This window comes from Ceratotherium simum, chromosome 20 (genome assembly GCF_057802395.1).
Source record: "Ceratotherium simum simum isolate JZ-2026a chromosome 20, ASM5780239v1, whole genome shotgun sequence".
NCBI classification, from domain to species: Eukaryota; Metazoa; Chordata; class Mammalia; order Perissodactyla; family Rhinocerotidae; genus Ceratotherium; species Ceratotherium simum.
The window spans coordinates 48,368,342-48,394,883 of record NC_141919.1 but is presented as its reverse complement, the minus strand read 5'-3'; the positions used below and the strand labels follow the sequence as shown (position 1 = coordinate 48,394,883).

The 26,542-nt window shown below is 35.9% G+C and overlaps 1 long non-coding RNA gene across 4 annotated transcripts in view; it reads left to right on the top strand.

The window, feature by feature from the left end:
- LOC147914455 (uncharacterized) overlaps positions 1–25,809 on the top strand; it is a 68,837-nt gene extending 43,028 nt beyond the window's left edge. For 2 of the 4 annotated variants that reach the window (XR_015555473.1, XR_015555472.1), the window contains exons 2-4: positions 18,684–18,812; positions 19,514–19,676; positions 21,056–25,809. This is a non-coding gene — a long non-coding RNA (uncharacterized LOC147914455). The remainder of the gene's footprint in view (positions 1–18,683; positions 18,813–19,513; positions 19,677–21,055) is intronic. The other 2 variants (XR_015555475.1, XR_015555474.1) reach the window with 2 other exon arrangements.
- The last annotated feature ends 733 nt before the right edge of the window (positions 25,810–26,542 follow it).

Here is a 26,542-nt window from a genome sequence, read left to right as displayed (position 1 = left end):
TAAAATGGGAGGAATTTATTATAAGAAAATTAATCATTAATATAACTGATTAAAATTAAAAGGCAATAAAAGATATACTGAGCAAGCTTATGCCATAATTGGTAATTTGCATAAAATGGACAAAATCCATTAAAAACGCAACTTGGCAAAATTAACTCAGGAAGAAATAGAAAAATCTAAATAACTTTATACCTATTGAGAAAATTGAATTCTAAACAAAACTTTCCAACAGAAAGAACTCTAATCTCAGAGACTTCACAAGTGAATTTGTACAAATTACTAAGGTAGAAATATTGCTAACCTTACACAAGTGCAGAAAGAATGTACAAATAGGAACACTTGTCAACTCATTTTATGAGGTCAGCATAACCTTAATGCCAAGACTTGACAAAAGTAACTACAGAAAAAAAGAAAAATAACAGGACAATTACCAAATAGACAATCTCATGAATAGAATCAAGAATCCCAAACAAGTTGTTAGCCATTCAAATCCAGAGATGTAGAAAAACTATAATTCATCATGCATAAGTAAAACGACGTGTGAGGATATTAAATAGATATAAAATGTAATACATCTGAAAATCAATAAATGATTCAATATACAATATATATATTACAATATAACAAAAGTATACAATATAACAAAATATATATAATATAAACAATATACAATATAACAAAAAAATATGTTCCTCTCAATGGATGCAGAAAAAGTATCTGATGAAATTCAACACACGCATGATAAAGATTAAATTTCAGGGCCAGCCCGGTGGTGTAGCAGTTAAGTGCGTGTGCTCCGCTTCAGCGGCCCGGGCGTTCGCAGGTTCGGATCCCGGGTGCGCACCAACGCACCCCTTGTCGAGCCATGCTGTGGCGGCGTCCCGTATAAAGTGGAGGGAGATGGGCACGGATGTTAGCCCAGGGGCAATCTTCCTCAGAAAAAAGAGGAGGATTGGCATGGATGTTAGCTCAGGGCTAGTCTTCTTCACAAATAAAATAAATTTCAGGAAATTGAGCATAGCTGAGAACATTCTTAATCTGATAAATCATATCTACCATTAAAACTTGATACTTACTAGTATAGAATTTAATGCTTTCCTCCTGAAATTGGGAACTAGTGTGTCCAGTATTAATATTTCTATTCATCATAAAATCTGAGGTCATATCCAATGCAATAAGGCAAAAAGAAAAAGAATTAAAAGAAGAGGAGTAGTAAACTGACTTTTATATACAGATAATATATTGTGTTATAGAACATCCAAAAGAACATAGAAACTAATAAATCAATGTAACTTGTACATAACGAATATAGAAAAATCACTTTTGTTCTTATATTTTTTAAAGATATTTATACTAACAAATTCAATTCCAACTTGGATTGAAAGTGATGGAATTGTTGGCCTGTAATACACCCATTGGTCTCCTCTGTGGTTGTGGGTTGGAAACAGGTCAGAGCACTGGAGGAATGCATGCTTACTGGTGCCTTTTTTATATGAGAGTGAGGAGAGTAATGGAAAAGGAAAGGCATACCAGAAGGAGAAACAAAGATCCCTGGAGATCACTGTATTGAGTTACTTCTCATAGCGACAGAATTTGGGAATAATAAAGAAAAGTTATCTCCAGGGCTATAGGGTTTCAGAATTGCCATGAACTTGTGACTGCTGTTGGCCAGATTTCTTTCTCTTCCTGAAAGCAGATGTTCATTGAGGCTATTCCTCCTTGTTGCACTAATGTGCACTGGGTGTGTACAGAAAAATAACATCTTTTTAGTCCATATTTCTCCATATAGAGTAAGCCTTATTTGGAACTTTTGTGTAGATTCAATCCTTGAATTTGAACCTGAAGCTCTGATCTCAAAAATGTGATAACTCCTTCTCTGTGTGAGGTGGGGATTATATTTCACATATAGAAAGGATGAAAATGAACATATGCCCTTAAGAATGTGCAAAATGTTCTATTGCATTATTGACAGCAATTATTGAATTTCTCCTTCTCGGTAATAGAATTATACATCACTACTCATTGCCATGTGACTTGTTTATCTCCATAGCCTTGGGTTTGGCCACGTGACTTGCTTTGCTTACGTAACGTGAGCAAAAGTGACATATGACACATTTGGGCAGAAACTTTAAGTATGATTTTATGATTGAGCTCAGCCCTGTTTTCTTCCCTTTTGTCGTGCTAATTGGCACATCTCACAGGAGACCTTCCCTCTTTCCAGTGAGAAAAGAAACATGGAGCAGTGCCAAACCCCACCAGAAAAGCTTCGGGGGTAGAAGTTATAGTTGCACCACAAATCACCATCTAAATTGAACAAGAAATCATCATAATTGTAAATACCTAAGATTTGGAGTGTATTTATTACTAAGCTAAGCTGACAAATACATAAATCTTTTTCATTTATGTAGCCATTATGTATCCTCCATTCTAAACTAAGTCACATACTCTGAGAAAGAGTTGAGTATCAGCAGAGAAAACGAAGCTTTGGGATTTCCAGGTTCAGATAATTCAACAAATATTCATTGTGTTCTTATTTTAAGAAAGTGTCCTGGGATATACAGAGAACTGAGATTCATTTCTTGTGTTCAAGGAATTTGCAATATAGTGCAGAGAAAATTCACAAATGTAATGACTGTAAGATACGATTTTGAAGTTACTACAATTGAAGCATAATTATGGTTCCAGAGGATTATTGAGAAGGAAAGAGGAGATTACCTCCAAATTGACCATCAAGGGGGAATCTCATGACGTATAGAGGGTTTATGAAGACTGAGAAAGGAAAGGAAGGAAAGCCAGAAGGATTGCATTTCCTTTCTTTTGTGACCGACCTCCTTCCTTTGCTTTCTGCCTTAGTGTAAGCATCACTTCCCTGCCGTTTTTGCCTTAGTAAGTAAATGTGATTAGTAAGGAAGAGAGCCTGCAATCAGGTGGGAAAAAAATACTAAAGGTAGAGTTGGGGTTTAAACCCAAGTCTTTTATTGCCATTGGAAAAAATCGTATTACACATGCCTTAAAATGCCATAGCAAGCCAAATCATATGGAATAAACTTTGAACTATTGATTTTGCCTAGAAACATTTTTTCAATTTACTATTCAGTGTGAAAAAGCAAATGAGCAGACAAAAACTAAAATCTTATTTAGGGAAAAGGTCTTTTCTTCTCGTTACAAAAGCATGTCGACTTAAAATTCCCCAATTTTTTCAAGAATTAATGACACATGAGAATAGTTACATATTTGCATAAATTATGAATATAATACTGACCATATTCAATACTGACAAAATTGTGCCCATTTCAAACAACGATTAAATGTACAACTCAACTCTCAACATCTCAGCTGAGTGCCTGTATGGAAATTCAGAGCATGATTGCTTGTTTGCGTTAAACAAATCCCTGATATAAAATTATGTTCAGTGTAGTAATATCTTCAGCATTATTCCAATATGTCAGGGACTTGACAAGCTAATTTATAGATTTGAAGAGTTGGAGAGTTTATTATTGACAATCTTCTACAATCACATCTCATTAGAGGTTAGGAAATTGAGGACCAGGGAGATTAAATTCCTTTCTAAGATACGGAGATAATTAGTAATATAGCCAGCCTTATAACTTCCACTATCGTTGTCTTGACATCATACCTCAGGTTTAGATGTATATACAGGCCAAATACTGTTCTCTCTGTTTAATCATAAACCTAGTCGGTTACAGGACAATTCCATCAGGTGGACACTGACCACAAGGGCCTTAGGGAAGGTCTGTCTTTTTATAGAGCTTCCAGAGTCTCTCAGCCCATGTCTGCTCTGTTCCATTTCTAGGCTGGAAGAGAATTGTTCCAGAACACTTCTTTATCTCTCTTAAAAGGAGAAAACAGTCTTAGAAGTCATCAAACCAATTTGGATTGAAATATTTTGTGCCTATTTATTTAAAACACAATCATAGTTTGTACTTTCTCAAGAATACGTTCATAATTTTATATATGACTCATTGATATAGAAAATGCTAACACGTAATGCCCTTGCTTTTCTGAGGTGAAAGGAAATTTTGGACGTTCGGGGAGTAACCAAGACTTGGCATACAGGGGCATGGATGTGTGATTACAGTATTCCATCCCCAGTAGTAGCCTACATCTTGGTCACTGGGAGAACAGACGAAATAAGCTGTGTTAGTTTGGCTCTTTAGTGTGTTAGGAAACAGAAACTTCTTTCCTTCAGAGGATAAGAGCTAACTGTAAGAGTATAAAATTCTGTGTCCTGGCAATGAAATGAGATCTAATTTATTTATATTCAAGATTAAATAGTAGATCTGGTGGCCTAACAATATCCTCAGTTACGCTCATCTCTTGGCATCTCCTCTGAAGTAGGTATTAATTCCTCTCTACTCTCCTCAGTCCTCTCGTGTGTGCTGCAGCTTCCCTCGGGGTCTGCTTTTCTTCCTGCTGGTATGATTCTCTCTAACTTGGCTGCATTCCCTATGTGAATTTCACACTCAAAACTCTTGGGACATCGAGACTGATTTGAGTGTCACCATGTATTTGGGAAGATTTTCTTTGCTAGACACCTTAGTAAAACAAGGATATTATTACCCGAATCTATCTATGTTGGTCTTTAGAGAATATGCTGGATTCTGGGTTCCAATTCCGTATGGCAAGTATAACAAGGCTATAAGACTAAATCATGGCAAAATAAACATAATTATGGTGTTAATAATGAAACTAAACTTTATCAGTGCTTTCTGTGTGCCAGCCACACTTCCAAGCACTTTGCATATATTTGTCCATGAAAGCTTAATAACAAATCTATGAATTTGGAACCATTACTAGCCCAAGTTATGAATGAGCCTGTGTAGGTTTAAGTAATTTGTACAAGAATGCATAATGCTAAGGAATTACTTTTGACTTATTTTATTTTTTAGTTGTAGACAGGAACTTGGAGCATACTATGTATTTAGCACTTCCTGTAGTCTCAAGTACATAAGACCAATTGAATCACTGAAAATTATTAAGTAATATTCAGATGTGCACTATTATTAGTAGTAGAGTAATCTTCTGTTTATATTTGCTTTCCTAAATTGTGTAATATCCATGTCCATACAACTGCAAGTGTTCAGAACTTCTAACAGAGAAAAACAAGAACATTGTGTCTCCATTATTATTGGAGACATAATGTCTGTCCTTTGCTGCATTTTTGTGATATCTCTGCTCTTTTCTATATGCAACAGCACCACTTCTTGTATGGAAGAATCCATCTACTACCCAGTTTGGTCTTGTTACACTGGTAGTTACATAGCCATAGTAATTGGCTTGTGATCCAATCCTTGGCAATCTTGTTGTTATTTCATTGTTTTCAACATTACAATACAAAATGCAAACTTACAGAGTAAAGAATAATTTGTTCCTTTATCCATTTGTTCATTTAGGCAATGTCTGATGCAGCAGTGAGCAACTACAAAATGCCTAAATAGATGAGCTATAAAAGAAACAATTATAAAGAAAGCGTAAATAATATGCCCCAATCAGCTAACTAATAATGCATAGAAAACCAAGAAAATGCAAGTGCACCTTTATTAGTTCCTCACTCAGGGATTTGTGAAGCATGAGTACAAAATAATGCAAAGTATAATATCCCTTTCTGGTCCTCAATGAAGCATTTCAAGTATTATTGTTTCCCCTCAAGCTATGGTTTTACCACAAGGAACAATCTTATCTAATTAGTGTTCATTTACTCTCTAAAAGTCAATAACTATCTATGGAACTGGGATTAAAGGAATCCCTAGATTCACTTCCAGTACATGATCAATGAATACAAAGATGGGAATTTGAGAATTCCTCTTTCTGGCAAATGAAACTTTATCACCTGTAACTCATCCACCACAAGCTTGTATCCTTAAGCCCTTGACATATTAAATGTTTATTGTCTAAAATTGATTGGATCTGCTTTGAAAATTTAATCTAAATCATCTTCTAATTTGATTTTAGAAATACTGGGTTTTGTTATATTTTTCTTAATTTCAGGCTAAGGGATATTTAGTTCCCAATAGTATTTTTCAGAGATGTCAATAACTACCATAGAATAGAGTGAACATACTAGACCTGGTCCTTTAAATTAGAATAAATGATATCTTTTCCATTTTCATTACGTTAACTCTTTTATAGTATTAAGGAAATGGATTTTATTGCAAAATCATGCTTACAAATTCTGTCAGTATCTGAAATCAAGAAGTTCCAACTGATAATCTTGATCCCAAACTTGCTGTACAAACTTATTAGTAAAAATCTAGAGATAAACCATTGATTGACAAGATCAGTGGCCCTATTATTCAAATGAGACAGTGAAAAAAATTATGCAGCCTTCATTTACACAGAGCTTTGTGTCAGTCAAACCATTTACTAATGCGTTTGCTTTGAAATGAGTTTCACATTTACTCTTATGCCCAAGGGTTTGTCATAAATCCATTTTTGTTCATGCTAATTTAGGCTACTTCTGCTTCTCTTTTGGCATCAATACCAATCAATACTGCCCACTCTTGATTGTCCATGTAAATAAAGTATAATATTAATGCCGATAATCCAAAACAGTGGCAAAATATCATGTAGATTGCTTTTGAAGCCTGTTCTCACAATATTTCTCTCATGGATCCTACGTTACTTAGGTGATTAGATAAATTAAGCTATATTCCCTTGACATAGAGCAATAGTGTGTAATATTAGACTAGAAATGTTCTGTAGGACTAGGACATCCAGTATGAAACTAAATTGTTTGCATATACACTCCTTTAAAAAATAAAACATTAAAATGTGCCATTTCAATATGACAAACCTCGACATAAAACATAAACTTTTTTTGAACGATGTGGCATAAAGGAAAGAGGAAGCCATTTAGAAAGCTGACATTCTTGACCTTTTTAATTTGTCTCTGTTGTCCCTGGGATCTTCTAGGGCTAAAGTAAAGCTATATTCTAAGCACTTACTCACTGTGAATTCTCCTCACCCAGCAACCTAGGTTTCATTAAAAACCAACATGACACACATAATTCCCTGCTAAAAAAGTACGATTTTTAATTTATTAAAGCTTGACATTCTCGACAGGTCTACAATTAAAAATAAATACAGAAATGATGTTCACGTGAGTGTCTCTGATTGTATAGGTGCCTGTTCATGAAAGCGAATGCTCTTTTCATCCACTGGTTGCCTACACAAAAATAATTGGAATCTACCCCTGAGATATGGATTGGCTCCCGGTGTCCTGTCAGAATCAGATTTTTGAGACTACCAAGTCTGAAACTTTGGCAAAATTATCGAGTTAATTCAACCCTGAGGGTAGCACGTGAGCTGGTTGTCCTTTCCCAATTAACACCTCTCTAATTTATTACATATCTTGTTGAAATGCATAGTCTATATCTGTTTGAAATATTATATAAATTAATCATGCTATTATGTATTTTATTTTGTACTGAGAAGGGATATAAAATATCAAGGCATTTAAAAATTAATTTTCCTTAAAATGATACTATATATAATGGAATTAGTCTTTCTTTGCATTTGATTAACCTTATACAAGTAACTCAGAGACATGCTTTAAATTATTTTAAATTTGAGGATTTAAATGATTCAAAATTATGCTACAATCTATTTATTAGAGTATAAGTTAGTATCTTTATAATGGATAGCTTAAAAGTACCTATGCTTTTGACTCATTTAATCTTTAGATAGTGTTTTTTAGGGAGAAAGAAAACAAGTACATGCAAAAAGACTTACCTAGGGGCTGGCCCAGTGGTGTAGCGGTTAAGTGCACGCGTTCGGCTACAGCAGCTCTAGGGTTCGCAGGTTCGGATCCCAGGTGCGCACCCACGCACTGCTTGTCAAGCCATGCTGTGGCAGGGTCCCTTATAAAGTAGAGGAAGATGGGCATGAATGTTAGCCCAGGGCCAATCTTCCTCAGCACAAAAGGGAGGATTGGCATCAGATGTTAGCTCAGGGCTGATCTTCTTCACAAAAAAAAAAAAAAAAATTTACATCGAAAAATATTCAATACAGTGTTGTTTAAAATAACAAAATTTTAGAGGAAAAAGTTAATGTTCAACCAAAAGGGGTGGGGTAAATAATTTAATTTTCAAGGGAATTTTTTCAATTATAAAAAGAATTAAATTATACATTGCTAAGAAATTTTGATATATGGAAATATATTTTGATATTTAATATTTGATAATGATATTTCAAGAGTAACTTTGGAAAGTATATATATTGTGAACTGGTTCTATATAAAATATGAATATGTACTGAAAATAGTCAAGAATGATAAACCCATAATGTAATGAGTGATAGCTTCTAGATGACGTTTCCTTTCCTTTCAGTTATTTATTATTTGTATAATACAGATTTATGATTTGTTCACAATAGAATCACACCATATCTGCATTTAAGTAAAACACATTTATTATGCTTAGCTTATCCCCCAAAGATGGTCCACTTTCTATTTTTGGAATGTGCCTATCACGGTGCAAGCATCTTTCCAGTGCTGACTTTCTCAATCTACCACCCTTGACCCCTTTAGCATTATAATACCAGTTACATGAAGTGACACATATTCTGAGACCTGGAGAGTGAGATGCAATTATCTAAGAAAAAGACAATATGGGTGTTGTGAACAAGGGCACATTACGTGTAAGGTCAATCAGATGGCAAGGAGCACGGCTCTTTCAGTAGTTGGGAGAATATCGTACAACTGAAGCATACAAAGAAAGGCAAGTTATGGGGACTTCCTTACAAAGTGACAGATTATACAGGACTATAGAGATAAAGTTAATGAATTGGGATTTTACTCGAAAAGGAACCCAAAACCTCTAAAGAGTTTTTAAAAAGGGAGTACAAAAGCAAGTTGCATTAATTGAATATATTTTTACTCACTTCTCTGTAGAGAACAAATTGGGAAATCAAGACACTATACACAGGGGGCTGGCCCTGTGGCTTAGTGGTTAAGTGTGCCGCTCCGCTACTGGCGGTCCAGTTTCGGATCCCAGGCGCGCACCAACGCACTGCTTCTCCGGCCATGCTGAGGCCGCGTCCCACATACAGCAACTAGAAGGATGTGCAACTATGACATATAACTATCTACTGGGGCTTTGGGGAGAAAAAAGGGAAAAAAAAATGGAGGAAGATTGGCAATAGATGTTAGCTCAGGGCCAGTCTTCCTCCCCAAAAAGAGGAGGATTGGCATGGATGTTAGCTCAGTGCTTATCTTCCTCACAAAAAAAAAAAAAAGACACTATACACAATTGACATTACTTGTAGTACTGGCAAGAGATGATGCTAAGCCAGAGAAATAGGGAGTATTGAATATCTATTGGATATACGACTAGATGTAAGGTATATATAGAAATAAAATTATAGATAGCTTTATGGTATTATTTTAATAATATCTGGAAGTTCAACTCCTTGAAGTCATTATTCAACCAAAAGCATATTTCAAATAAATGCCAAAAAACTGTATTCATTGTTAGTCAGGATCCTTTAGTTCACAATGAGTTAGAATTGAAGATAGATTTTAGTTTATAATTCATTTATTAAGAATTTACAAATAAATAGGCATAGAGACACAGACTCAATAATCCGTTAAATTCAAAGCTTCATAACATTTTATTACAGTAATAAGTTGCATGTTTTAATTCCTTGTTTCTATCTATTGGTATATAAGATTGCTCATTTAATCCAGGTGATTTCTGCTATGTAATAGAGGCATTGGTATTCATTTAACTTTTCAACTTCAAAAGATAGATTGATGACTGTTTTCAATGTGATCGTCATTTAAGACTTGTAGTCCACCTCTGTGTGGATAAATGTAATTGAAGTTCAATACATAGAATGTTGGGTAGTATTATTTTCTGAGTTTTGCTTAGATTATAACATAGAGTAAATATAATATCTAAGAAATAAACACTTTATAAATTAGGCTTCGATTTGCTATTGTATCAAATGGTAAAGCTAGATACATTTCAACTGAGTGCAACTACGATTGGAAGGTTGCCTGGTCCATGTGGTGGGCTGACTCTAAAGATGGCCACCATCATCCTGACTCCTGGTGTCCATACTCTTGTATGATCTCCTCCCCTTAAGGGTGTGGGAGTCCTGTGGTTTGCTTCTAACCAGTAGAATATAGCAGAGGTGACAGGATGTACCCGGTTATGTCTACGTGATCATGGGATTACGTTACATAAGATTGGAGCACTCATCTTGCTGGAGTCTCTCGCTCTCCTTTGGTTGCTTTGAGGAAGCAAGTGGCCATGTTGAGAAATTCGACACAGAAAGGAACTGTGGGTGGTCTCTCCGAGCTGGAAGCAGCCTCCAGCCAAAAGCCAACAGAAAAAAGGGAAGTCTTCAATACTTACAAGGAAATAAATTTTGCCAACAACCTATGTGAACTTGGAAGCAGATCTTTCCTCTGGTAAGTTTCAGGTGAGACTACATCCTGGCCAACATCTTGATTGCAGCTCTGCACAGGGCTCACCTAGGCTGTGCTCAGACTCCTGACCCACAGAAACTACGAGAAAATGAATATGTGTTGTTTTAAGCAGGTGAGTTTGGGGCAATGTTTTTGCACAGCAAGGGAAACTAATAGAGCTGGCTTGTGAGTATCCTCAAGGACAACTGGGATGATGAATAGTTATCCTCCAGCACAGTGACTCTACCTTACAACAAGGCTGCACCGCCAGGCTGGAGAACAGGTCAAACACGCTAACTTAGTGTCAACAGAGAAAACCAACAGCGATTTCCCGCACACTCCATCCATTTTCTGTTGCAATGGCGAGCACTCCAAATTGCAGGTTTGTTTGCAATTAAGATGCTCCTTGCAGAGACAACTCTTTTTATTTAGCATCATCCTAACTGAATGGCAGCAGGGATTTATTTATTTAAGGATGGTTAACAAATCACTTAGATGAGCTTAAGAGAATAGTTCTACATAAAATGTTGCTGTTTGTCTTTTATTATAATATTTCAAGGAAAGAAAAAGTATAAGCAGAGGCAGATGAGAATCCTCGTTTTTTTTTAGTAAAATTTCCGAGAAGAAAGGTAAATCTAGAACATGAAAGCAGTAGGGGATCATTTGCCATATGTTATTTGAAGCTTGTTAATATGCCTGTGTGTCCAAAAATATCTTCTAACTTCCCTTGATTTATGTTTTTTTCCTCTTAAATTACTGAAAACTTAGGTAATCGGGATGCTACCCATGCTTCTTGGGGTCAGCATTCAGTTCCTCTCTTAATCGCACTGAAATGGAGCCCTTTATATGATCACTGACACCTGAAAGGGATGAGGAGCATAGGACTGGTGTCATTACATAGTCAAGGCAGGGAGCAAGTCTGTGATAATCCTGCAGTGCAGAAGGCAGTGTAAGATTATAGGGCAGTGAGGGCAGGCATGGGACAAGTGGCATTAATAAGGCACTGCGAGAGAGGTGGGCTGTGTGTAAAGGATATCTCATGTATGATATCATGTTTGCACACACCTCTGTTATTTCAGACATGCTATTTCATGCTATTTCTGGAATTCCTTCTGCTCAGTCTTCCATCTGACAAACATCTACACAAATAAAGGAAGCTTTTCCTGTTTTATTTAGGCATAGTTAATATGTGCTGTCCTGTGTGTCCACAGAACTTTATACCTAAACTCATTCCAGTATTTGTGATGAAATTGTAACTTTTAGTCTGTCTTTAGTGTAGGGAACATGAAGCTTCATGTTTTTAAATTTCTGCTTTTAGCATGGTACCTGACTCTCAGTAGATAGTGAATACATATTTGTTTTAAAAACTATTATTGCTGATTGGAAACCTGCTGTGCAGGAAGCAAGAGTTCATACTAGATCAGATTTGGCCACATCGTTTTATATATCCTTGACAAAAAGAAGATTTTTAATACCTGAGCATACAAACATACACACACACACATACCCCTCACACACTTCAGTATATATTCAAATTTGTACTTTAAAAAATCAATTTTGAAAGCCAAATAGTCACACGAGTATTTTTTTAAAAAATTGGCTTTCTACCTATTAAGAATGTATGCATTCCTACATGTTCTCTGAAAATGAAAAGGAATATTGTATTTTCCAAAAATCCTAGAGTGATTATTAACAAATAAATAGCAAATCAATCAACGTGATGCATCACATTAACAAAATGAAGAATAAAAATCACATCATCATCTCAACAGATGCAGAGAAAGCATTTGACACGATACCAGTATTGCAGGGCTTAAAGCACAAAGGGCCTCGTCGGGGCCCAGAGCCTGAGAGTGGGCTCTTGGGCACCTGCAGGAAAGAATGCAAGCGACAGCCACAGAGTTAGACTAAGACAGGTTTATTAAGCAATTAAGCAAGACTTAGGTAAGGGAATAGGACAGGCTACAGAGAGCCTGAGCTGTCTGAGAAAGCAGAGACAGAGTAGCCTTGAGCTGGGCTGAAGGAGATTCTTTTATGGAAAGAAGGGAAGTGGTGCCACGGTTGGGGATTGGATCCCGGGAAGCATGATTCATTGGCTGATTCGTTCTGAGGCTGTGTGTTCAGTGAGCGGCGGTCCCTCTGTTGATTGGTCTTTAGCCGGTGTGGACAGGCCACTGACTTGTCCCATGTCACAGGATGTGTGGCTGACTTCAAGTGGATGTGGCTTCCTGTTTGTGCAGACTTGTTCCAACCTAGAGCCCCATCTAGCCCGCCAGAGGGCCTGTCTCACCAGCAGCCATTTGTGATAAAAAATCTGAAAAAATGAGTACAGAAGGAAAGTACCTCAACATAATAAAGGCCATATATGACACACCCACAGCTAATATCATCCTCAATGGAGAAAAACTGAAAGCTATCCCTTTAAGAACAGGAACCAGACAAGGAAGCCCATTTTCACCACTTTTATTTAACATAGTTTTGGAAGTCCTAGGCAGAGCAATCAGGCAAGCAAAAGAAATAAAAGGATCCAAATTGGAAAAGAAGAAGTAAAACTATCACTATTTGCAGATGACATGATTTTATACATAGAAAATCTTAAAGAATGCACCAAAAAACTATCAGAAATAATAAATGAATACAGTAAACTTGCAAGATATAAATTCAACATACAAAAATCAGTTGCATTTCTATACACTAACAATGAAGTAGCAGAAAGAAATTAATAATACAATCCCATTTACAATTGCAACAATAAGAATAAAACACCTAGGAATAAACTGAACCAAAGAGGTGAAAAACCTATACTCTGAAAACTGTAAAACATTGTTGAAAGAAATTGAAGAAGACACAAAGAAATAGAAAGATATTCCATGCTCTTGGATTGGAAGTAACATAATCAAAAAATCCATACTTCCTAAAGCAATCTATAGATTCATTGCAATCCTTATCAAAGTTCCAAAGACATTTTTCATAGAACTAGAACAAAGAATCCTAAAATTTATATGGAACAACAAAAACCCTGAATAGCCAAAGGAATCCTGAGAAAAAAGAACAAAGCTGGAGGTATCACACTCCCTGATTTCAAAATATACTGCAAAGCTATAGTAATCAAAACAGCATGGTACTGGCACAAAAACAGACACACAGATAATGGAACAGAATTGAGAGCCCAGAAATAAGCCCACACAACTATTGACAAGGGAGCCAAGAACATACAATGGAGAAAGGAAAGTCTCTTCAATAAATGGTGTTGGGAAAACTTGACAGCCACATGCAAAAGAGTGAAAGTAGACCATTATCTTACCTCATACACAAAAATTAACTCAAAATGTGTTAAAGATTTGAATGCAAGATCTGAAACCATAAAACTTCTAGAAGAAAACATAGGCAGTATGCTTTTCGACATTTGTCTTAGCAGGACATTTTCAAATATGTGCCTGACCAGGCAGGGGAAACAAAAGAAAAAAAAAACAAATGGGACTACATCAAACTAGAAATCTTCTGCACAGCAAAAGAAACCACCAACAAAACAAAAAAACAACAATTGGAAGAAGATATTTGCAAACTATATATCTGATAAAGAGGTTAATATCCAAAATATATAAAGAACTCATACATCCCAACAACAAAGAAACAAACAACGCAATTAAAAAATGGGCAAAAGATCTGAACAGACATTTTTCCAAAGAAGATGTACAGATGGCCAACAGGCACATGAAAAGATGTTCAACATCACTAATTATTAGGGAAATAAAAGTCAAAACTACAATGAGATATCATCTTAAGCACCTCAGAATGGCTATTATTAATAAGACAAGAAATAACAAGTGTTGGAGAGAGTGTGGAGAAAGGGGACACTCATACACTTCTGGTGGGAATACAAACTGGTGCAGCCACTGTGGAAAACAGTATGGAGATTCCACAAAAAATTAAGAATACAACTACCATATGACCCAACTATTCCACTGCTGGATATTTATCCAAAGAACATGAAAACACGAATGCATAAAGATATGTGCACCTCTATGTTCACTGCGGCTTTATTCACAATAGCCAAGACTCAGAAACAACCTAAGTGCCCATCAAGGGATGAATGGATAAAGAAGAGGTGGTATATACACACAATGGAATTACTCAACTGTAAAAAAAAGAGGAAATCTTACCATTTGTGACAACGTGGATGGACCTTGAGGGTATTATGCTAAATGAAATAAGTCAGATGGAGAAGGTGGAATACTATAACATCTCATTCATAAGCAGAAGATAAAAACAACAACCAACAATGACAAAGAGACAGAGATTAGATTGATGGTTACCAGAGGGGAAGAAGGGAGGCAGGAGGGTGAAAGAGGTGACAGGGCACATGTATAAGGTGATGGATGGTAGTTAGTCTTTGGGTGGTGAACATGATGTAGTCTACACAGAAATTGAAATATAATAATGTACACCAGAAAAAAAAAAGTAAATAAACCAATTCTCTATCACTAATTCTTGGTTGTAGAATTAAAGACTTCCATAGGGAAATCAAAATGGTAAACCAATCTTTTAAAAAATATCTTCTGAAAAGCAAAAAAAATATTATACTATAGCCTAGGCTAGCATACTTCTGAGAAATAAACAAAAAAGTCAGATTTCTTTAGCCCTGTACCTAGTATAACTGCCAATCAATTTGCTAATTGTACATTAAGAATTTTTATCCATTTTATTTTTAATTAAAATTAAAATTTTGTTACTTTGTTATTATAAATGGAATGTATATCAATTCAAATTTCAAAAATTTTAAAATATATAGAAAGATTTAAAAAAGCAAAAGAGAAATTCAGTAACCCATGGATATACCACCTGTAAGTGAGCATTGTTATCATTGTCTTGTATTTCTTTTCATATATCGTATAAGCATATACCTTTAAATAATAGAGATAATATTGGCAAGCATTGCCTTTTTTTTTTTCTTTTTGTGAGGAAGATTAGCCCTGAGCTAACATCTGTTGCCAACCCTCCTCTTTTTGCTGAGGAAGATTGGCCCTGGGGTAACATCCATGGCCGTCTTCCTCTACTTTATACGAGATGCCACCACAGCTTGGCTTGATAAGTGGTGCGTATGTCCGTGCCCAGGATCTGAACCTGCAAACCCCGGGCCGCTGAAGCAGAGCACATGAACTTAACCTCTACACCATCGGGCTGGCCCCTAAACGTTGCGTTTTACGTAATGTAATAATATACCATGAACATTTCCCTATCATTGAATTAAAATATTATATTTACTTATGAAATATTTTCCAAATATCATTTGTGTAAAAATAAATTTGAATGATATTTTTTGTTTGGGGGAATTATTTGTCTTTTTATATCTCAATATATTTTAATAATTCTTAAGAATGAATACATGAAGGACATTGAGATGATGTAAAATGACTAGATTTGTGAGAAAATATGCTCATATATTTTGATAGTGATGACCATTTTATATATGTTAAAAAGTGATAATAATCAATATATACAAAATCTTAAAGTATATTGCCAAATTGCATAAGTCTCAAGACTTTTTTTAATCATAAAAATTCTCAGTCTGTGTTTGTGTTTATTTCACAATGAAAAAAATATGAAGGATTATTTCCCTTTAATAACTCATTTTTAGATTACCCTGCCTATGACAAAATTGATTCAAATTAAAACATTAATTTAAGCCAGTTTTTTCTTATTATTTTAAAATACGCTAATGTTCTGTCTTTGGTGGTAACTTGTCCTGGTTTGCCTGGAGACTCAGGAAATTTTTAGGACAGGGGAAAGTCAATGTTAAAATCAGGACAGTCCCAGGCAAACGGGAAGAGGTGATCAACTTATTCCTACGAACCCTTTATTCTTCTCAGTGTTTTGTAGCAGGGGTTGTTTCCTGTTCTGCAACTTCCTGCTTCCTCTTCTTCCTGGTCTCAGAGCTAGACTATATTTTCTTGCTCCTCATGCAGTTAAATGCAACCGTGTATGTAATATAAGTGCAAGTAATGTGCCTTAGAATCAACAAAATATTTGTGATAATCATTATCTTTGGGGAGGTAGGGTAGGTAATGCTTTGGGGACAGGACGCAGAGGGGTCATGACATGGATTGGTAATATGTATGAGTGTTAATTTTATTATAAGTCTTTGAAATGTTCCTATACATTATATGCTTTTCTAAATTAAAGATATACATCACAATAAAATACTCTAAAATAATAAATGGATGAATACATAGCTGATTAAACTATAGTGAAATTTTATTTCCTCTAGAAAAAGAAAAAAAAAAGCAGATACTGTAGAAAACTAATATTTTAAAAATAGACACATCTTCTCTGAAATAATCCACTCTTACTTTTTCTTGAACATTTTATCACAGATTTTCATTATATATTATTTATTTTTAACTTGATTTTGCCAGTCTTGTTCACTAATTTTAAGCTTTATGATGGGGAAGATTCCAAGTGCTTTGTTCAGTAAGTGCACCACACCTGTAGTATGTTGTCTGGCAAACAGTACTGCTCAATATATATTTGCAAATTACTGAATGGGCTAATGCATAAAAAAATGGTAAAATGCAAGTGAAGAAGTTACTGAATATCAACTTGCTCTCCTTATATTGAGCCTTACACCTCATTGTTTACAGAAACTTAATTTTTCTCTAATCAAGGACATGTGATATAAATAAATTATACTGCATCCTGTAGCCAGCCACAAAATGAACAACAATAACAAAAATCGAAAATATTGCAGGAATAAACTACAAAGTATAAGCTTACTTATTTGGCTGACTTTTTGCAGCTGCATTTCATAGTTCTCTTTGAATTATAGCCCAATTTAAAGGAGACATTAGCTTTCTGCAATGTCTGCAAAAATGTCTTTCTGCCATAAAACATTAAAACATCCCACATTATCCTGGGGGAAATATTATTTCTCAATTTGTTATTGCAATAACAGAGACCATAGCTGTGAGTGATAATCTCAGAATGGGGAATAAAATTACTGATACTATTTTCCTGTAATGATAAATGCCTCACCAGTAGAGTGGTTTTATCCCTTTTCAACAGAAGCATCAACTCATTTCACTGCTTCTCTTTGTCAGAAATATTCAAGTGGCATCTGCACATCTACTATAATTTCAGTGTAGGGCCTCAATGAAAAATTGAGAGCTTTATTTAGTTCTGCCAATGACTAAACAGTAATGATACAGTTTCAGAAAGGTTATCTCATAATACATTCTTTAGTTTTGCATTAGGGGTTCCTCATTCTTTCTCATTAATTGTATAAAAGAGAAACCACAGCCTAGTATACTTCCAACCTCCCTCTTACAGCAAATAATGAATTTAGGTGCTATGACATTGAGTTGCCCAAAATTTTAAAGCCGTTGGGCTGGCCCAGTGGTATAGTGGTTAAGTTTGCACACTCCACTTTGGCGCCCAGGGTTCGCACGTTTGATCCTAGGTGAGGACCTACACACCGCTCATCAAGCCATGCTGTGGCAGGCATCCCATACACAAAATAGAAGAAAATGGGCACAGATATTAGCTCAGGGCCAATCTTCCTCAGCAAAAAAAGGAGGACTGGCAACGGATGTTAGCTCAGGGCTAATCTTCCTCACACACACACACACACACAAATTTAAAGCTGCTTGCAACCACCATGTTAACATCAATAATTGGTAGGAATGAAAAGTTAGACATAAATAAACCTGACTATATTATGCTAATTATGCATTTCCCAAATATACTAAAGAGTTGGTATTATGTTAGTGCTTATATATCATGAGGTACTGCCCTCAAATTGCGTCCCATCTTCAGCTAAGTCTCCCTGAATTATGAGACGCAGGTAGAGGCCTGGCCACAGTTAACAGTATCAGGCGTTGAGAGGTAACCCAGCTGAGCCTATCCCAGGAGGTAGACAAAGGAGTCTGATGAACTGGTAGTGCACACTCCCTTCTCCCACTGGTCATCCTCTTGCTCGCGTTGATACATTATGCAGCTTTTCAAGAATTTGTTTAGGGGACAACTAAGGAGGACATGGTGGTATCTGTTTCGAAGCAACTCCCCCCAAACTGCTCTGACTCTTTGTAGGGAAGACTTTAAATAAAGACTAAGGCAGCTATATTTATTTTAAAAATCACTTTAAGACTCCAGAGCTGTTTGAGAGTTCAGGAGAAGAAAGCTGGGAATTCAACAACAACTCAGCATCTTGAGGGGTTTTTAATTCTTGGCCCACCTAAGTAAATGTTTCTCCTAGTTGCCTTGAAGATGTTTGACAACAAAAAGAAGGCCAGAGGACAGTGAGAGGCCAAGAGCAAACTTGACCACGAGAGCTTCTACAGCACCAACACAAAGCCTTCCAGGAGAAATAGCTAATGGCGTAGAGGTAATATGTACCTGGTTAGAGCCGAGATCTTGCATAAATGCAGATAGGATTTATTAATAAATTTCAGCATTGAGGGTTATATGAACTCTTCATACCCACAGATCGCTGTGGCCTACACAAATGTGTGTTGTAATTATTATATATAACCATATTCATATTCAAATGTTATAAATTCAGGCTATAGTAATTTAAATTCTAGAATAATCAGTTAGACTTAAATTTTACTGTAGTTTAAATACACTGTTTCTCTGTAAAAAATGCAAATTTATGATGCAATTCAAATGATGATTGGTAGAATTTAAACAAATTTCCTTCATCACACTCAAGCATTTTGTTTTATTTTATACATTTCGAAAATTCTAGAATATTTCACACATACAAAAAAGGACAGAAAATATTTTAAAAACACCTATGCATGCACTGACACAATTTTGCAAATGTTTATACATGTATATATTTTATTCAGATCTATGTTTTAAAACAATAAAAAATGGAGATTCAATGAAAACAAATACAACCCCTTTCTCCATCATTTCTCCTCAGAGGTAACTACTGCCTTAAAGTTAGTAAGCTTCTTTGTGGCCTTCTTCATGCTACACATAGTCCCATGTTTCCACAAATAATATACAGTATTGCCACATATATTTAAAAATTTTGCTTAGATGATACATACATTGACTTTCCTGCTTTTTTGTCTGAAGGCATTTTCTGTCTGTGGAAAAGCACTCAGATCGTCCATAGGGAGTCAGAAATTCTGAAGAATTAATACCTCTGGAGCAACCCTCAACAAACGAGAGATTGGTGTAATATATGAGGTTAACCCATCCAACCATGATTTCATGGTCACTATTGCTCAGAAGGAGGGTAAGTAGTCAATTGATTTAAAGAAAAATGTTAAGTAAACAATATACCGGGGGATCACAGATATGGTAAAACTCACAGAGGTGGTTTGAGTGCACAGTCTAGGAGCCCAGGACCGAGTGTGAGGTGTGGAGGGGAAGGATGTCCTGAGGAGCAAGGGTCTGAATCACACAGAGGTCCATCTTTAACCACTGTCTCTCCCCGTCTTATTGATGTACCCATTCCATAAGCATGTGTTGATTTTGAGTTATAGTCCACAACATCTCTGAGGGTTTCTGGAGGAAATGAGCAGGAGTTCGCTACAACAGTAACACACTCATTTAACATCCTTTGTGTTGGTTTGCCTCCCTTTATTCCTTTTTCATTTCCCCACTCTGTCTTCTTCCTGGGCTTATTTGCCAAACAAGTTACCCCAAAATCTTTGTCCCATGGTCTGCCTTTGGAGTACCCCAGACTAAGACAGGTGGTCTAAAATGCCCTGTATGTACTTATTTTCTTTTTATTTGTAGCCATTCTTTCATCTTAGGCACAGAAACAGCAGCCACATTGAATCTGTTGATATTCTGGAACAGGTGCTGCTAAGTGACCTCTCTCTGGTTTTGCCTGATCTCACACATGGTCTCTGCAGCCTTACTACATGATGTGTGCTTCAGTGCCCATGGCAGGCTCTCACCCACATGCCTGTGCCCGAGCTGCTGTTATTACCCCTTGCCTGGAATGCCCTTCACCACTGCTTTTGAAGTCCTACTCCTCCTTCAAGAGTCCACTTCACTCTGTTCTCAAAGCTGAATTATCTCCTCAAAATTTCCATACTTTGCCAAGTTTAGGACTTATCACAGTGTTGTGCTCGGTATACTACTATTCAGTTACACGTCCATGCTTCTCAGTAAGTTGTGAACTCCTTGATAGCATGAGCTGTGTCTTGGTGCTATTATTCTGTATAGTTATTGTAAATGTCAGATCAATATCTGTGTACTAATAATCTAATCAGACTAATTACCTATTCTAAAGATTTTTAAATAATTTTGTAAGCTAGATTTAACTGATTAAATAGACAATAAATAAATTGTAATTAAAGTTTTTAAATTTAATATCTTTACTTTTCTTAATTATTCTGAAAAAGTGACATGTGATAAAATGTAATAGCAGGCAAGTGTAGTAGATTGGAGAATTGTCCATAATTGTTCATCTTTACCAATATCCACAACCTTGTTTTTGCTTCATCATGTAGAGAACATTCTCTCCCACCCCTAGACTATGGATTTAGCTATGTTAGTAGTTTTGGACAAAGATGTGTGTATGAAAATGACAATGAATCAGTTATGAATCAAAGGAACAAGGGAACTCACATGATTCTGTTTTGTTTGTGTGTATGCCTCTAGCATTACCACGGGAACAGCTTCCTCAGAATGACACAAATGGAGAAGACCAAATCCGTCTAGAACTCCAGCTGAAAGGAGGATGCCAGATTTCACCCTCAATAGAAATTCTAATAGTCGGTTCTATCATGTAAAAAATGTGTGTCTAACAACATGGCATGGTAAAAGAACAAGTTCATTGTCAATGCTACTTTCCCTAATTTTGTTATTTTTGCCAATTTTGATTGATTGATTAAATTATCTGTAGGCTCAAATAAGTGCCAGCCAGGCCATGTTTTCACTAAGTTTTCCCATACAGCCTCAAAAAAAAATGAATGATCAGTTTTAATGACTCCATCTTATAATTAAAATCAACAACAACAATAATGTGAAAAAGCTCAAGATATTAGAAGAGAAATGAAGTATCAGTTATTTTCCATTGACTCAGAGTTACAGGTTTATCACATAACCAGCTGTATTCCACTCAAATAATTAAGACAGCTTCTGGCACTGGAAAACTAATTACACTCCTTTTTTACACTTTATAAATCCCATTAATCATAATGTTTAATTTTGCACCACAACATTTTGTCTGATACAAGAAAATAAAATGTAGCTTTCCTTAGTGGGTAAATAACATAGAGCTATTATTGGTAAATCAAACGTTACTAGTCTATACATTCACATTGTTGGATTATTTCACTGTTTTGGTCACTTGAGGTTCATGTTTAAAACGTTGCATCTTTCTTTTCAGGTACATTCCTTTATTAAAACTAGAATGTAACCATAATTCAAAAGTGAGCCAGAGCAACACTTGAGACAGGTACACCCATTTCAAACCAAACAATTCTGCTCACGTTGGTCTCTATAGGATCATTCTTGCATTTCAAAATAAGACAACCCAAGGCCTTTGAAACATTGTTGTGAGAGAATGGCAGCCAAGCTTTTAAAATCTCTGTGAAGGAGACGGAGTATGTAGTTTGCTGCTATTTGAGTGTCTTATAGATATGAAAGATAGAATCATGGAAAGTTATTGAGGAGTTTCAGAATACTTTTAGTGAAAATCTATGAATATTTTTATTTTTGGCACCTTTTATTATTTTTCGTATTCACTACTTCAGAAAATATTTATAAATATACTAAATAAAAATTTTTATTACTGAAAGATGCGCTATTGAGGATGATAGTGTCTCCGGGTTGGAGAACACATAAAAGGCTATATTATAAGACTCTCCTTCATTCTTCTATTCCAGTCAGCAAACTACACAGCCAGAAGACCAAATCCAGGATGCCACTCTTTTAGTAAAGTTTATGGGAACACAGCCACGCATGTCTATTTGTGTATTGTCTCGGGCTGCTTTTGCACTACAATGGCAGAGGTGAGCGGTTGCAAGGAGACTGAAGTCCTGCAAAGCCTAAAATATTTACTATCTTTCCTTTTACAGAACACGTTCACTGAATCCTGCTACATTCAATAATATTTAGTATGCAAGCTTGCTGTGTAGTGGAAATGTACACCGTGCAGTGTATACAATGAGAAAACTGGATTTTTTGAGAATTTAAGTGGTTGCTTATAATCATATAGTTAACTAGATACAATTCTAGTATTCAACTGATATTGCATAGTTATCAATCAGTGTTTTTCCTTTACTACAGGAATAGGAGATCTGCCTCATTAAGCTCTGCAAACTAGACATCAGCTAAAAATAGAGCACTTATAAAAAAGTAGGCATTAGCTATTTTATAAAATTAATATTTTCCTATGTATACAGGTCATTGTATATATTTCACATAATGAAGTATATGTTCAGGATTTGGATTTTGGCTACATGATAATCCTTATTACGTTCTTAGTTGAGAGAAGCAGCCAGAAGGTCATCTCATCCAACACCGTAACATCAAAGCTTCTTGACTACCACCTTCTGCGCTTGGCCACTTAATATCAGTAGCCAATCTGTCGTCACTCATGGACGCTCACTTGTAAAATGGCAAAATTATAAATTTCTCTCTGAGCTCTTATTTTTCCACTACTCCAGATTTATTCCTTAAAAACTGATCTTTGTGTATGAAAAAATACATATTCCTTTTGATTCAGAAATTTACTTCAAGACAGTTATACTGTAAGTTATTCTGGCACTTGTCTACACAAATATATTTTATTTTGTAATAGGAAAAAAATCAGCCAATTACCTAAATGCCGATAGAAGAGATAAGTAAGTCTTGGTCTATCCAACTACTAAATTAATGTTAGCTTTTTATGAAGTTATATCTATAACACATACTACGAAATGAAGAGAGCAACATGCATAAGTGTGAGTAGATTCTTCTTCTCAATCCCCTTCTCCTCAGTGTTATTGTCCATTTGTCTTCCTCTATTTAGCTTAATTGCATTGCTATGCACCAGGTGTCCAAGACAGAGACTGAGTCTCCTTTGCAATTATTTATCCCTTATCTATTATTGGTCAGGAAGTTTGGTACATATTATCTCCACAATGACTCTCCAAGTCTATCTTTTTTGCCTTGTCCCAGCTGTCACAGCTCTAGGTCAAGCTCCTTTTTCTCTTTACTGAATTTCTGAACTCCTACAATAAACTCCCGACCCCTATCCTAGGAAGCAGTATTTTCCTCCAGTCTTGCAATAAAATCTCCCCATTGCCTTCAAGCAATATTTCCAAAGAGACACTTGATTATGTCAATCTCCTTTTTCAAAAATTCGAATGACTCCATTGCTCACATGATGAAGCAATAGCTGACCTGGCAACAGCTGCCCTCTTTAGTAGGGGTCAGAAATCCCATATGCCTACAGGAGGAGATGGAAATTTAAAAACTGAGCCTAGTGGAGTGCATGACCCATTTCATTTGGACAGTTGTTCCTCAGCTTTAGCCAATCTTTGTCACCTGAGGGTGTGTGTCCAATCTCTGCCTTTCTCATCACCAGTAGCTCCCATTATTAAATACGCAAGATCAGCTCTAATATCACTTTCCTTTCATAGCTGTCTCTGGCCAACCCTTCCCCTATCTCCTGCCCCAGTTCAAATTAAATTAAATGCTTCCTCATCTGTGTACAGAACACTCCACGTATATTCTTATGATGCTCTTTACCACCATGTATTTCAGTTTTCATTTGACACATCTGTCTTTCTTCCTAAAATGTGATCTCCATGAGGGTAGGAAGCATGACATTTATGTTGTGTAATTCTCAAGGCTGAGGTCCTGCATTTATTAGAAGTGAATTAACATTTGAAGCATAGAAAAGTAAGAATATGAACGAAGCAGTTCATGAGCTGAAAAGAAAGGCATATGATTAGTTCAGTCTTAACATCAAGGGGGATAGTCAATGCTTCACTGAAGAGATAATTTTCAAGTGAATCTTGAAGAGCCAATAGGAATTTCCAGATAGAAGATGAAGGCGTGAAGGATGGGGGGAAAGTGAGAGAAAGGGATTCTGCACTCAGGAAACAAGCATTTGCAGACTCACACGAATGTGGCCTGTGCTGGGAATGAAAGGCTGTCAACAACGGTGAATTGCATGGGATTAGGAAGGGTAGGAATTAGTCAGGGACGTGGACTGTAGACTGAGTTCAAAGTGATAGACACATTCTAACTGTCAATGTAAAGTCTTGGGATTTTATCTTATGGGATGTGGGAAGTCAGGGATATTTTTTAAGTGGAATATTGACATGGTTCATCTTAAAACTGTTACTTATTGAAAATATAGCCCTTTCAGCTATGTAGAGAGTAGCTTGGAAGACAGAAGGACTGGTTGGAGAGAGGATACAGCTGAGGAAGTTGCTGAAAATATATAAGGCACAAAGGATGAGGCACTGAGTTTGAAGAGAGAGAGATTGGAGAGCCACAGATGGCGGACATATAGAACTTGGAGTTTGTGAATTCTGCTGTCTTGCCAAAGCAGACAAGACTTTGCCAGACTTTTTTTCTGGCTAGAAATCTCACTGCTCCACTCACATACTCACTTCCTACTTACTCTTCAACACACAGAGCCATTTCACTTCTGAGAGGAAGTGTTCTTTGACAGACCCCACACCTGACCCTCAGGCTACGTCAGGTACCACCAGTCCTCTGTATCCTCCTAGCCCTTCTGCAACAGTCTAGCAGCACAGGCACCTGAGTATATATCTCTGTAAATCTTTCATTTTATACCAGGCTGTGAGGATTTTGAGGAAAGCGTCTGTGAGTTGTCCTGTAGTATCTTTTTTTAATACCAAGCATTGTAGGCTGCAGTAGAAGTTCACTGAATTAATAAACAAAAGGAGGTCTGACAAAGTAATTGTGGTAAATATGGGACTCCAGATAGTCAATATAACTGGAATTGTTACTTTCTTTTAAATCTTTCCAGCTTTGACTTCCTTTCTACCCATTTGCCTCAATAATTTGAGATAATGTTTTCTGTGATGATTAAGTGTACAAAATGGATTGTTAATTTTTATTTAATAAAACACATACTGTGTTTTAAGTGCTACATCATCAAAAACCTGATATAGATTCAGCTATGAAAATTTAATTAAATTTTCTCTCATAAAAGCTATCTAAAAAGTATTCTGTACTTTTTGTATTATGTATCTATCTGTAGCTGCATTATGAGAGCTCACACTGAAATAGTGCTAAAGATTTTCAGTCAATTGAGGTATAACAGAGAACAAAATGAAAGTTTAAGAAGGTAATTCATTCTTTTATCATTGAATTAAAATTATAGAGAATTTTCATTTTGCAAACAATTAGCAGATACATCATATTCCACATATTTCAGCTCATATTCTTTAATGCTTCAAAATATAAAACTAAGAAATGATATTTATTGTTTTTTCTTCTCCAAAAATGGTGAATTTGATGAACTTTATCTATTTAAAGAGGACCAGTTGTGTCAATTGTGAATAAACCCTTGCTGGCATTTGCATGTTCTCCACGGATCTTTTATAGTAACAGAAGTGAAATCAGCACCATTTCTAATATAACATTGTTTCATACATCTTTCAGTGTTACCCACTAAAGACCATTAAGGTCAATTTAATAATATCTAAGCTTTCTTAATAATTAAAAAAAATGCCTGTTATAGAATATTTATAACTAGAGTAAAATGTGGACGATGAAATAGAAAGTCACCCTCAGTTTTGGAGGGAGGATAATCGTAGCGTTTTAGAAAATGTGGCAGTTTATAACAAAAGATTTAAACTCTCTTGCTGGTGAGGGGGTGAGATGAGTAGGCAGAGCACAGAGGATTTTTAGGGCAGTGAAAATGTTCTGTATGATATTGTAATGATGGATATATGTAATTATACATTTACTCAAACCCATAGAATGTACAACACCAAGAGTGAACCCTGAAGTAAACTATGGACTTTGGGTGACTATGATGTGTCAGTGTACTTTTATCCTTGGTAAAAAATGTACCATTCTAGTGAGCGATGTTGACAATGGTGGAGGCTATGCATGTGTGGGGGTTGAGGGTATACGGGAAATTTCTGTACCTTCCTCTCAATTTTGTTATAAACC